Source organism: Triticum aestivum, chromosome 6B (assembly GCF_018294505.1).
Source record: "Triticum aestivum cultivar Chinese Spring chromosome 6B, IWGSC CS RefSeq v2.1, whole genome shotgun sequence".
NCBI classification, from domain to species: domain Eukaryota; kingdom Viridiplantae; phylum Streptophyta; class Magnoliopsida; order Poales; family Poaceae; genus Triticum; species Triticum aestivum.
The window spans coordinates 694,848,081-694,858,293 of NC_057810.1; the positions used below are offsets into that span (position 1 = coordinate 694,848,081).

At 41.7% G+C, this 10,213-nt stretch overlaps 1 pseudogene; it reads left to right on the plus strand.

Annotated features, from left to right (window-relative positions):
• Positions 1-7,001: 7,001 nt before the first annotated feature.
• LOC123134927 (putative B3 domain-containing protein Os03g0621600) lies at positions 7,002-9,536 on the plus strand (annotated as a pseudogene).
• Positions 9,537-10,213: the final 677 nt, after the last annotated feature.

The following is a 10,213-nucleotide window of genomic DNA, read 5'->3' on the forward strand; positions in this document are numbered from 1 at the left end:
TAAACCAAAAATTCGAAGAGACTTGCAAAGATATCAAATCATGCATATAAGAATTCGGAGAAGAACCAAATAATATTCATAGATAATCTGATCATAAATCCACAATTCATCGGATCTCGGCAAACACACCGCAAAATAATATTTCATCGAATAGATCTCCAAGAACATGGTATTGAGAATCAAAGAAAGAGAAGAAGTCATCTAGCTACTAGCTATGGACCCGTAGGTCTGTGGTAAACTACTCACGCTTCATCGGAGAGGTAATGGTGTTGATACAGAAGCACTCCGTGATCGAATCCCCCTCCGGTAGGACGCCGGAAAAGGCTCCTAGATGGGATCTCACGGGTACAGAAGGTTGCGGCGGTGGAAAAGTGGTTTCGCGGCTCCCGTGGATGTTTTCAGGGTATAAGAGTATATTTAGGCGAAGGAGCTAGGTCCGGAGACCCACGAGGGGCCCACGAGGTAGGGGGCGCCCTACCCCCTGTTGGGGCACGCCATCCTGCCTCGTGGCCACCTCGTTGCATCTCTGACTTCATCTCCAAGTCTTCTAGTTTCCTTCTAGTCTAAGAAAGATCATCGCGAAAGTTTTATTCCGTTTGGACTCTGTTTGGTATTCCTCTTCGGTGAAACTCTAAAATAGGCAACAAAATAGAAACTAACACTGGGCTTTCGGTTAATAGGTTAGTCTCAAAAATAATATAAATTAGCATATAAATGCCTATTAAACATCTAAAACAGATAATATAATAGCATAGAATAATAAAAAATTACAGATACGTTGGAGACGTATCAGTCTCTTTGGTGTAATAGTGTGATTTAACTTGTATGCATGGCTACAATTTTCATTTATGTAGTTATTAATTATAATCGGCGAAGATAATATATAGGAGAATGATAATATGTCTCGACTCCTCCCTCGGCCTCCTCCCAAGCTCTCGCCCTCTTCCCAATGAAAAACTCTAACCCGGAACATGTTCTCCAAAATTCTTGGACACAACAAAATACCAAACAGAGCATTCCCTCAAACAAAACAAAAAACCTATTGCAAAACACAAACAAGAGCATTCTCTCCAAAAAATGCCAGCACAACCAAAATATACTTCATTCGGCAGTAGCACTACAGAAAAAGTATGTCATGGCTTGATTAGTCTTTCCTTAAGAAAATACCTATTCTGCATCAAAGCACTGATACTCTCATCGCTGCAATGGACACCATAATCAGTGTCAAAGTGGTGCACGGTGGTCGAATATATAAGAAGCAGGAGATGGTTGTCATGGTTATCGCACACATGGGGAAACCACAAGATTGACACAAACATTTACAAAGTAGGAAAATAATTTCTTTAGCTGCTTGAACACTATTGTTTTCTTCCATGGCAATGCAAGGGGTGTTGTGTACTAGGTTTATTGAAGTTTAAATAGGCGCTCAAGCGTCGGTTACGTGGGATGGTACACTTTTGTAGCGATGACAATTGCTACAGGGGAGGATAAGAGAATGAACGCGGAGGGGAAGAAGTGGCAGGACAAACATGCCACATTATCTTCTTGCAAGGAGTGATGGCTGTCGGGGAGGAAAGAAGTGGGAGAGTGAATTGATATGTGTTGCTATATAGATGGAAACCATGCCATCACATTGGATACACGTCTTAATTAGATCAATTGTTTAATTGGTATGTCGGAAATTTTTTATTCCGTGGCAACACACGAGCAATAAACTAGTTGAACTTTAGTAACCGAATTGGACAACATGTCTGCTTCTACATATTTAATATGATGACATGATGACATGGTGATGATTGTCCTATTGACTTGGACTAATATAATAAAGTTAACATACCAGCTAACATATATTGTCCATGTTTTGTATGCTTGAACTATTTTTAGAAATGTTAGTTTTTTTGCCTACTCCCCTTTAAGCACCCCATCCCATACATACCCACTAAATGATAGTAAAAGCCAAATACACAGATAATGAGTAATTCTAGTTTGTCTTCATATACTTCTAATTTAGCAAGCACTAACAATATGAAAGACGACATTTTGGACTGATGCCAATCATTTAACATCTTTACCTTACCTTTCGAAAAAAATATGTGTACATTATATTCTTGATCATACCATCCTTGTTGGTTTCTCCATCATCTACTATTAACCATAGTCCATCTCTTCGTGTGACTCTTGAGATAGCCACATATATTGTCCGTGCATGAAACCTTGTTTTCGCAGATATTGTCCTACTTTCTTTAGAGGTTGCCCTTGACTCTTGTTGATTTTCACAACAAAGCACACCGATATAGGATATTGTTTTCTTTTTAGCAAGAACAGCCATGCCGATTAAGCTGGTGACATTATTATTCTTGGAATATATACTTTGTGACCTACTTGTGCTCCTGTCATGATCCGTGCTTTGATGAATCTTCTTCAAAGTTGACTTATTGTCATCCGTGGACCATTGCATAACCCAACACTTTGGTTATTATTACTTAGTAGCATCACAGGTAGTCCTACTTTCAGTCTGAGATCATAATTTGGTATTCGAGGAATTATTAGGCTGTTTAGGAACTCTGTTGGATATATAGCATAAGTGTATCATCACTTAAGAGTAATCGCTTTGCATACAGTGTCGCAGCTTCGATATATTGTTTCCTCGCCTTCTTTTTTTCTATTTTATATATATATATATATATATATATATATATATATATATATATATATATATATATATATATATATATATATATTGCGGAAGTCCCCTCCTAGAACCATTGTCATGCTGCCGAAGGGTCTCTCATTGTTGTTATAATTTTTATTCCTTAGTATATCTCTTAGGGTTCTGTCTAGTGCCTCAAAACATATTTTGTTTGCCTTTGGAGCCTCATCCCACAGAATTAGTGATGTTTTATTTATTAGTTCGGGCACGTGTGAACCTTTTTTGATGTCACATGTTCACTCTTCTGTAAGGATTAAGGGTATATGCAACCTTGAGTGTGCTTTTCTACCTCTTTGTAGAAGTAGCGCTGCAATACCACATGATGTCACTGCTTGTACTATCTTTCCTTCTGAACGTAATTTTGTTGTGATTGCTTTCAATAGTCTTCCCTGTACCGCGATATCCATCTATAAAAAATGTTTTCTCAGATCCTTGTCAACTGATTCTATTATGTATCCAAATGCGCGCCGCTGTTCGCTGTTTAGATTACACAAAGATACCTAGTGTTCAACTTTTAGCTCTTCTTTGTTGTAGTTCAGCTCTTCATTGAGTAGCCTGTTTCCAAGTTCTTTTAGTCCTGTGGAGTTTGGCAGTTCTATTCCAGGGTATTCCTTGAGTGTCTGTCCAGGCTGTCTCATAAGCTTTTCAATTTCTAGCAAGCTGCCATCTTTCTTCTGTCTATCTGTTAGACGTAGTGTAGGATAGTTCAAGATTTTTATCTGTTTGCATTCCATGTCTTCACTTAAAACTTCCCAACATGATTCCCACATCTTTGTTGGATCTGTAACCTTGCAGTCACATAAGATGGTTGTGCAGAAATTTTCGTAGCTGGTTTCCAGTTGCCTGATTTGATGCTTCACACGCCGCCGTGTGTAGCAGTCTTTGTCGTCATCAAGAAATCCTAATGCTTCACACGCCGCCTTGTATGATTTATAGACATCTCCATTTACCTTTCTTATGTCCTCAAAAGATGTGCATCCTTTGACGACGTTAAGTAGCATTCTCATGTAGTATTTCTGACCGCTTGCTGGATGAGCATAGTAAATCCTTCCAACAGATCTGCCCTTTGCTCCTGTTCCCCTTTCCCCCCCTTTTCCATACCCATTTTGCCTGGAACTCTGCATCTGTTAATTATCTGGCTTCTTCATAGTGCTTGTTTGTTTCCATACACTTCTTAAAATTTAGTTACTCCTGCCCTTTCCTTTCTTACCATCTTTGTTAAGTCAGTGGAGTCTGAGAAGATGGCATGTTCTTTATTGTGTAGATAACTCCAACCAAAATAGTAGGTGTAAGTTAAATTGCGAGGAATAGTAAATAACAGTTTATTATAATTTAGCAGGCTATTACATGCTTGTGTTCTTCCTAAGTATTCTCTTTTCTTTATGTCTCGCATGAATTCCTTGAGCTTTATGTGGAACACTTGATCAACAATGTCAGGTCGTTCTGATGCCGTTTGGCCTACCTCTTTGAGCTTTATTTTGAGTTTTGACTGCTCTGACAATCTTATTAGGCTTTTATACATTATCTTTTTGTTGGATTCTTTTTTTTTTTGCAGGTTTCGCGCACTGGGAGATCATGCCCATATGTATTCTGAGTTGCTGGCCGGCGGCGGATTATAAACTAGCGTGACCGACGATGGCAGATTAATAATCTAGCGTGAAGTATTCGGTCGTGGCTACGACTAATCGGGTGCATATGTGATGTGCGTCTCTGGCTGGCCGTGGATTAATGAACTAGCGGGTGTTAGGGTTTAATCTGTTGGGGGGAGGTCGCCGGCGAGCTGGGCTGTCCAACAAAAATGTGGTTCGCCGGCTAGCTGCTCACCTTGAAAAGGCTGACGTCGCGGCTGTATTTGGTTCAAGTGCGATTTAGTTGAGTGCACGCATGTACAATTGTATTACCACGTGAGTTCTTCACCTCACGCGTTAGAGCATCTCTAGCAGACCCCGCACCCGCCGACCCGCATTTCACGTTTGTAGTTCTCGAAAAAATTGTTTTGCAGTCTGCAGCAAAAAGCCGCAGAGGCAGACCGCGGGGTGCGGGTCGGCTTTGCGGGGTCAGCCTCTGCGGCCCTCCCCCCCCCCCCCCCCCCCTCCCCCCAGCCCGCAAAATGTAAATTTGCACCTCAATTTGCATTTCTTTGCATTTTCAACCACATTGGATACATAGGACACAACTTCCATAACTTCTCCCACTAGTTGAAGCAATATCTTCTTCATGCACTCGTTGTTGATCTACGGATTCTTGATCTTGCATTCTTCATTATTCTTCTTTGGTTCTAAAAAAGTAGATGTTGCCTCCCCTCTAGTTGCACATGCATGTGCTTCATTGCCTTCGATTGTACTAAGGAGTGCACGAACATCTATCAATTTTCTTTCTATCAATAAATCAATATATTCGCCTTCCCAAAACCAAAATGAGCATCCATCTTCCTACACGCATGATGATGTTCGAAATGAGCCAACATAATGAGCTATCGAAATGAGCTGAATGCAAAACAACACGTACCCTGTCGTTTTCGCATTTGAAGAACACCTATCCGGGGTGCTTCGGCGTGCCCGAAGTCAGCCGCAGCACTGTCCGCAGGCAGTCGTCACACTGTATGAGCGGCATCGGCGAGCCACAGAGCCTCTGCGCAAGGGCCGAGCCCGGCGGACGGACAGCCGAATCCATGCCGGCAAACCATCGGCGGCGGCGAGCGGACGAACCCGCACCTGCATGCGCCGATGAGCCTTTGTCGGAGCTGCACGAGGTGCTCCCCGACCATTCCATAGCTTGGCGCAGCCGCCGGTGGCCGGGAATGCCAAATCCGGCCGCCCGCGATGAAGCACCGTAGATCCGCAAGGTCCCGGCACGCCGACGCAGGAGGAGGGGGAGGGGAGGGGAGCGGAGGGCAACCTCGTGCGTGTGGTGGCCTTTCGGCGTGTTCCCGCCGGCCACTTTCGCCAGAATATTGGGCGGCGGTGGGGTGAGGGGCAGAGGGGAGGTTGTTGGTGGGGGAAAAGCACGGGCTGAAATGCCCCCCCCCCCCCCCCGACCAACCGCTCCCACTATATGCAGGCCACCGACGGGCCAGGGGGAGGCGCAAATACGCGGGTGGAGGCCGAGTTTTTGCCGCGCTCCTCAAATTTTCTTGCGGGCTGGCCGCGTTTGCGGTGTCTGTTCGGGCGGGATTTTCGCCACGGACCCGCATTTTGACGGTTATTTTGCAGGTCAAAGCCTTTTGCGGGGTCTGCTAGAGTTGTTTTAGTTGTGCCATTGATCGAAGGCTCGTGATATTCTAGAGACAGCCGTCGAGTCCCTGTGTTTCATGTTCACGCGTACACAAACATTTCTGTGTTTGTTTCTCGAGCTCAAATGTAGCTATGAGAACTTTGATAATATAATTATTGGAAAATACCGTGGAAATTAGAACCATTTAAAAATAGGCATTGGAATAACCGTTGTATACTCTCTCCATCCCAGAATTCTTGTCTTACATTTGTCTAGATACGGATGTATCTAACACTAAAATGTAACTAGATACATCCGTATTTAGACAAATCTAAGACAAGTATTTTGAGACGGAGGGAGTATTAATGATTGTCAAAGTATAATCTATAGTCAATAATAAAGACATAAAAAGATTTAAAGAGGTAGATCCAGTTAATCTCGACCATCAATTCATGTCAATCCGACGGTCAAAATTGCTTCAGTGACGAGAGCTCAACATGTTTAACTTGCAATAAATATTATACCAAATATTACTATCAGTGATAATCATATAATTATCCTGCAATTAATATCTTACCTAATACCAACATGCAATTAATCTTAGCTAATATCAACGTGCAATTAATATTTTACCAAATATCTCTAAAAATATATTCTACTACCAAATATGAACGTGCATTGAATCGTACGCATTTATATTAGTCATAAAAAAATCCATTGGAGTATAGCTGTTGGACAATTATTATTGGAATATAGCCGTTGGACAACTAATAGTCCCGCGGCCGTTGGTATAATATAGCCGTTGGACAACTAGTAGTCCCGTGGCCGTTGGTATAATATAGCCGTTGGACAATTAATATATTCCAACGGCTATATTTTTAGTAATAAGGCTATAAATACAACAGCTATGTATTCATTTTCAAATAAGGAGAGAGAGACCAACTCTACATTTTTCAGCGTGATCTCCGCTATAGTTCGATCTTGGACTTCTCCACCCTCAGATTTTAGTGTGATCTTGGCCAGTAATCCTCGGTCGATTTGTTGGTGCGCTGCTCTGCTCTCTTCCTCTCGATCCATCATGACGTATGTGAACTCTCTTCATGTCTTCACATTCCACTTTTTTGTGCTGCAGGTGGCCAGGCTAAGACCATGTCTCCGTCTTGTGGAAGATGCACACAGCGTGATGAATACAACTACAAAAATTTGGAGGACGAAAATAAACATTTCTTGGTGCTTATGTTGGGTGATTTTCAACAACAGACGGTAACTAACATCTATTCTTAGATTTAGTCCCACTACGGAATGCATGTTTTGTTTCTTATGCGTTTAGGCACTAGCTACTTTCCTAAGCATTCAACATGTTTCCTTGAAGCGTGTTTGGACCTTGTTCAGGAACTATATCGTTTCAGCAGATATATTTTTAAATTTCTTTGTGCAGATAATCCCAAAAGAGTGGGTGCGATGCCTGAAAAGCGAGATCCCGGATGAGATCAACCTAGAAACTCGAAACAGGGTTAGTTACACAATCAAGGTTGCCAAGTACCGAGAAAAGCATGTTCTTACAGTGGGTTGGCCCCAATTCGTCGAGAACTTCCTTCTACAGTTGGGTGATTCCTTACTATTCAGATACAATGGAGACTCTCTGTTTAGTATTGTAATTTTCGATAAGCTTGGCCGTGAGAAAGCATCATCTGTTCTTGTCGATCCTTTTCCACCACAAGTCCAAGGAAGACGCAATGAAATCAGGTAAAGTATCTAGCTAGTCTTTAATTATTATGTACGATACCATTTCATAGGGCAAGAACAAATCTCACTTAAAATGGCTTTTGCACTGCAGGTCTGCAAGAAAAATGAACATGCTTTGTGAAACATGTGAAATCTGGGATGAACATCACTATATGAACTTGGACGATGAAAAGAAATATTTTTTGATGCGCATGATGGGTGATTTCCAAGATAAGATGGTAATTCATATTCAAAACAGTACCACTCCCTTAGGTCCTGTGATTTTGTTGTTTCTCATGAGACCAGCTGTGTTTTTCTTCGTTCTTCTAGTTTAAATTATGTGTACCGTGTGTAGTTATTGCATCATTGTGAACACTTCTCCAGTTAATTTGATGACTAGATTTATGCCAGCATGATAGAACATTCTAGTATGTTAGTTCGCCCAAAAAGTCCTTGTGGTATGGTTGCCGTTTCATTTTGTATCTTGTTTACGAACTGTTCTTTCAAACAATATAATATCTTGAAACGTATTTCGGCAGATCATCCAAAAGGAATTTGTTCAGCGTTTCAAGGGAGAGATCCCAGGAGAGATTGAACTTGAAACAAAGAATAAATGTCGATACATAATTAAAGTTATCAAGAACCAAGAAGAGCAGCTTGTGCTTGCAGCGGGATGGGGGAGTTTCGTACAGAAGTTTAGTCTAGAGATGGGTGACAGAATAATATTATTCGGATACAATGGGAACTCCCGGTTCAGTGTCATAATCTTGGATCAACTTGGGCGTGAGAAGGCTTCATCCGTTGTCGATCCACTCCCGCCTCGTGCACTCGAAAGGCACACAAATGATGCTGAAACCGTGAGCCAACATCCTTCTGATGGCCCCGTGGACTGTTCTCCTCCGCTCATGCTAATGCCACCGCCTGCTCACTTTGATGTTCAGCCTCAGCAGCAGGCCATGCTAATGCAGCCTCCCCTGAATCATTCCTCCTCCTCCAAGTCATCAGCTGGTAAAAAAATAACACATAATATATTCTCCCCCTTTTAACAAACATCTATCTTTTATACCTGTATTTATTTGTTTCTGTTTACACACACAGGAGAAGGAGATGGCTCTTTCTCGTCACATGATCATGTCCGGAATGCACTTGGTTTCAGGCGTGTTGTTAGAAGAAATCCAACCTCATCTCAGAAGCAGCAGGAGAAGGATGGTTATATTACCACGGATAAGACCAAGCTAACCTCTGCTCAGGAGCAGCAGGTGAAAGACATGGTCCGGACTATCCGTTCACGCAGAAGTGGCATAACCATCTTTGTTGCTCTGATTGGCAAGGCCAATGTTCGTCCAACATTCTCCCTGGTGAGTAGCTCCATCCATATTTATTTGTTGCTTCGACCATGCACATTCAAGTCTGTTAACGTGCTTCTCTTTATGGACAAACACACGACACTTTTTTTATGCTGTAATAGTATTCATAACTGGTCATACCTTAGTTTACAATTACATGCAATATTATTTTACTTCTAACCTATTACCTCTTTGGTTTTAATCTGTAACAGACTGTCCCAATCACGTACGGGGAGGAACATTTTGGAGATGGGAAAGTCATCTGCTTACAGCTAGGCGAGAAAAAATGGAATGCGAGCTTCAGCAGTTCGCGCAATGATTATCGGATCGAAAGGGGATGGAGTAAGTTTGTCAAGGACAACTGTTTGAACATAGGTGATATCTGCCTCTTTGAGCCGTTGAGCAACCAGGGGAGTACCATGGAAGTCCATATCATCCATGTGAATAATGGCAATTGACTCATTGTTATGCCATATTGCTGTTTTGCCGATCTCCCTTACGGCGGGTGTTCTTTTGGTGATGTGGGGTTTAAGATTTATGTAGGCTAGTAGAGTCATGGTTATACTAATTAGCTGATGCCTACTTAACCTGCATAATGATGGAAGTTATTCTTATGCAACCTACAGTTTGGTTCAACTTTGAATTAGTGATGTCAGTGTGTCGAATTTAATACTGGTTTAGTTTATTGGTTTCTGACTTTCTGGACTCCTTTCCTTCAAATCCAGCATGTCAACCGTGCCTCTTGTTGCTATGATTATTGTTTTGTGTTTCTTTTTCCTTGGTATATCGGTGGAAGGAAATAACTGCAAAGGCCATCTTATCCTAAGGTAACATAAGAATTGTAAATGTCACAATTAATTCAAGTATCAAATAGTCATTTCATCTAAATAAGCTCAAAAGAAACGTCCTTCAAGACCTTAAGACAACAGAAACTGAGATCTGTTACTAGCTAAATACATGTGCGTTCGCCAGGGGGAAACAAGCGAAGTATGTGCCGATCGTTTAATTCTAGTTTTGAAAATGCTAGGGAGTAACATTATGTCTAGTTTTCACTACATAGCTATAAGCACAAATGCATTTCTTTTCCTCCCTCTCGGCCATCATGTGCACCATACATGTGCTCTGCTTTCACGCCTTAAGAGATTATTCTGCTTCAGTCGCTAGATAAATTTCCTAAACTAAGGAAAAGAAATAAAGTCAGAACTCTACATGACCTGAA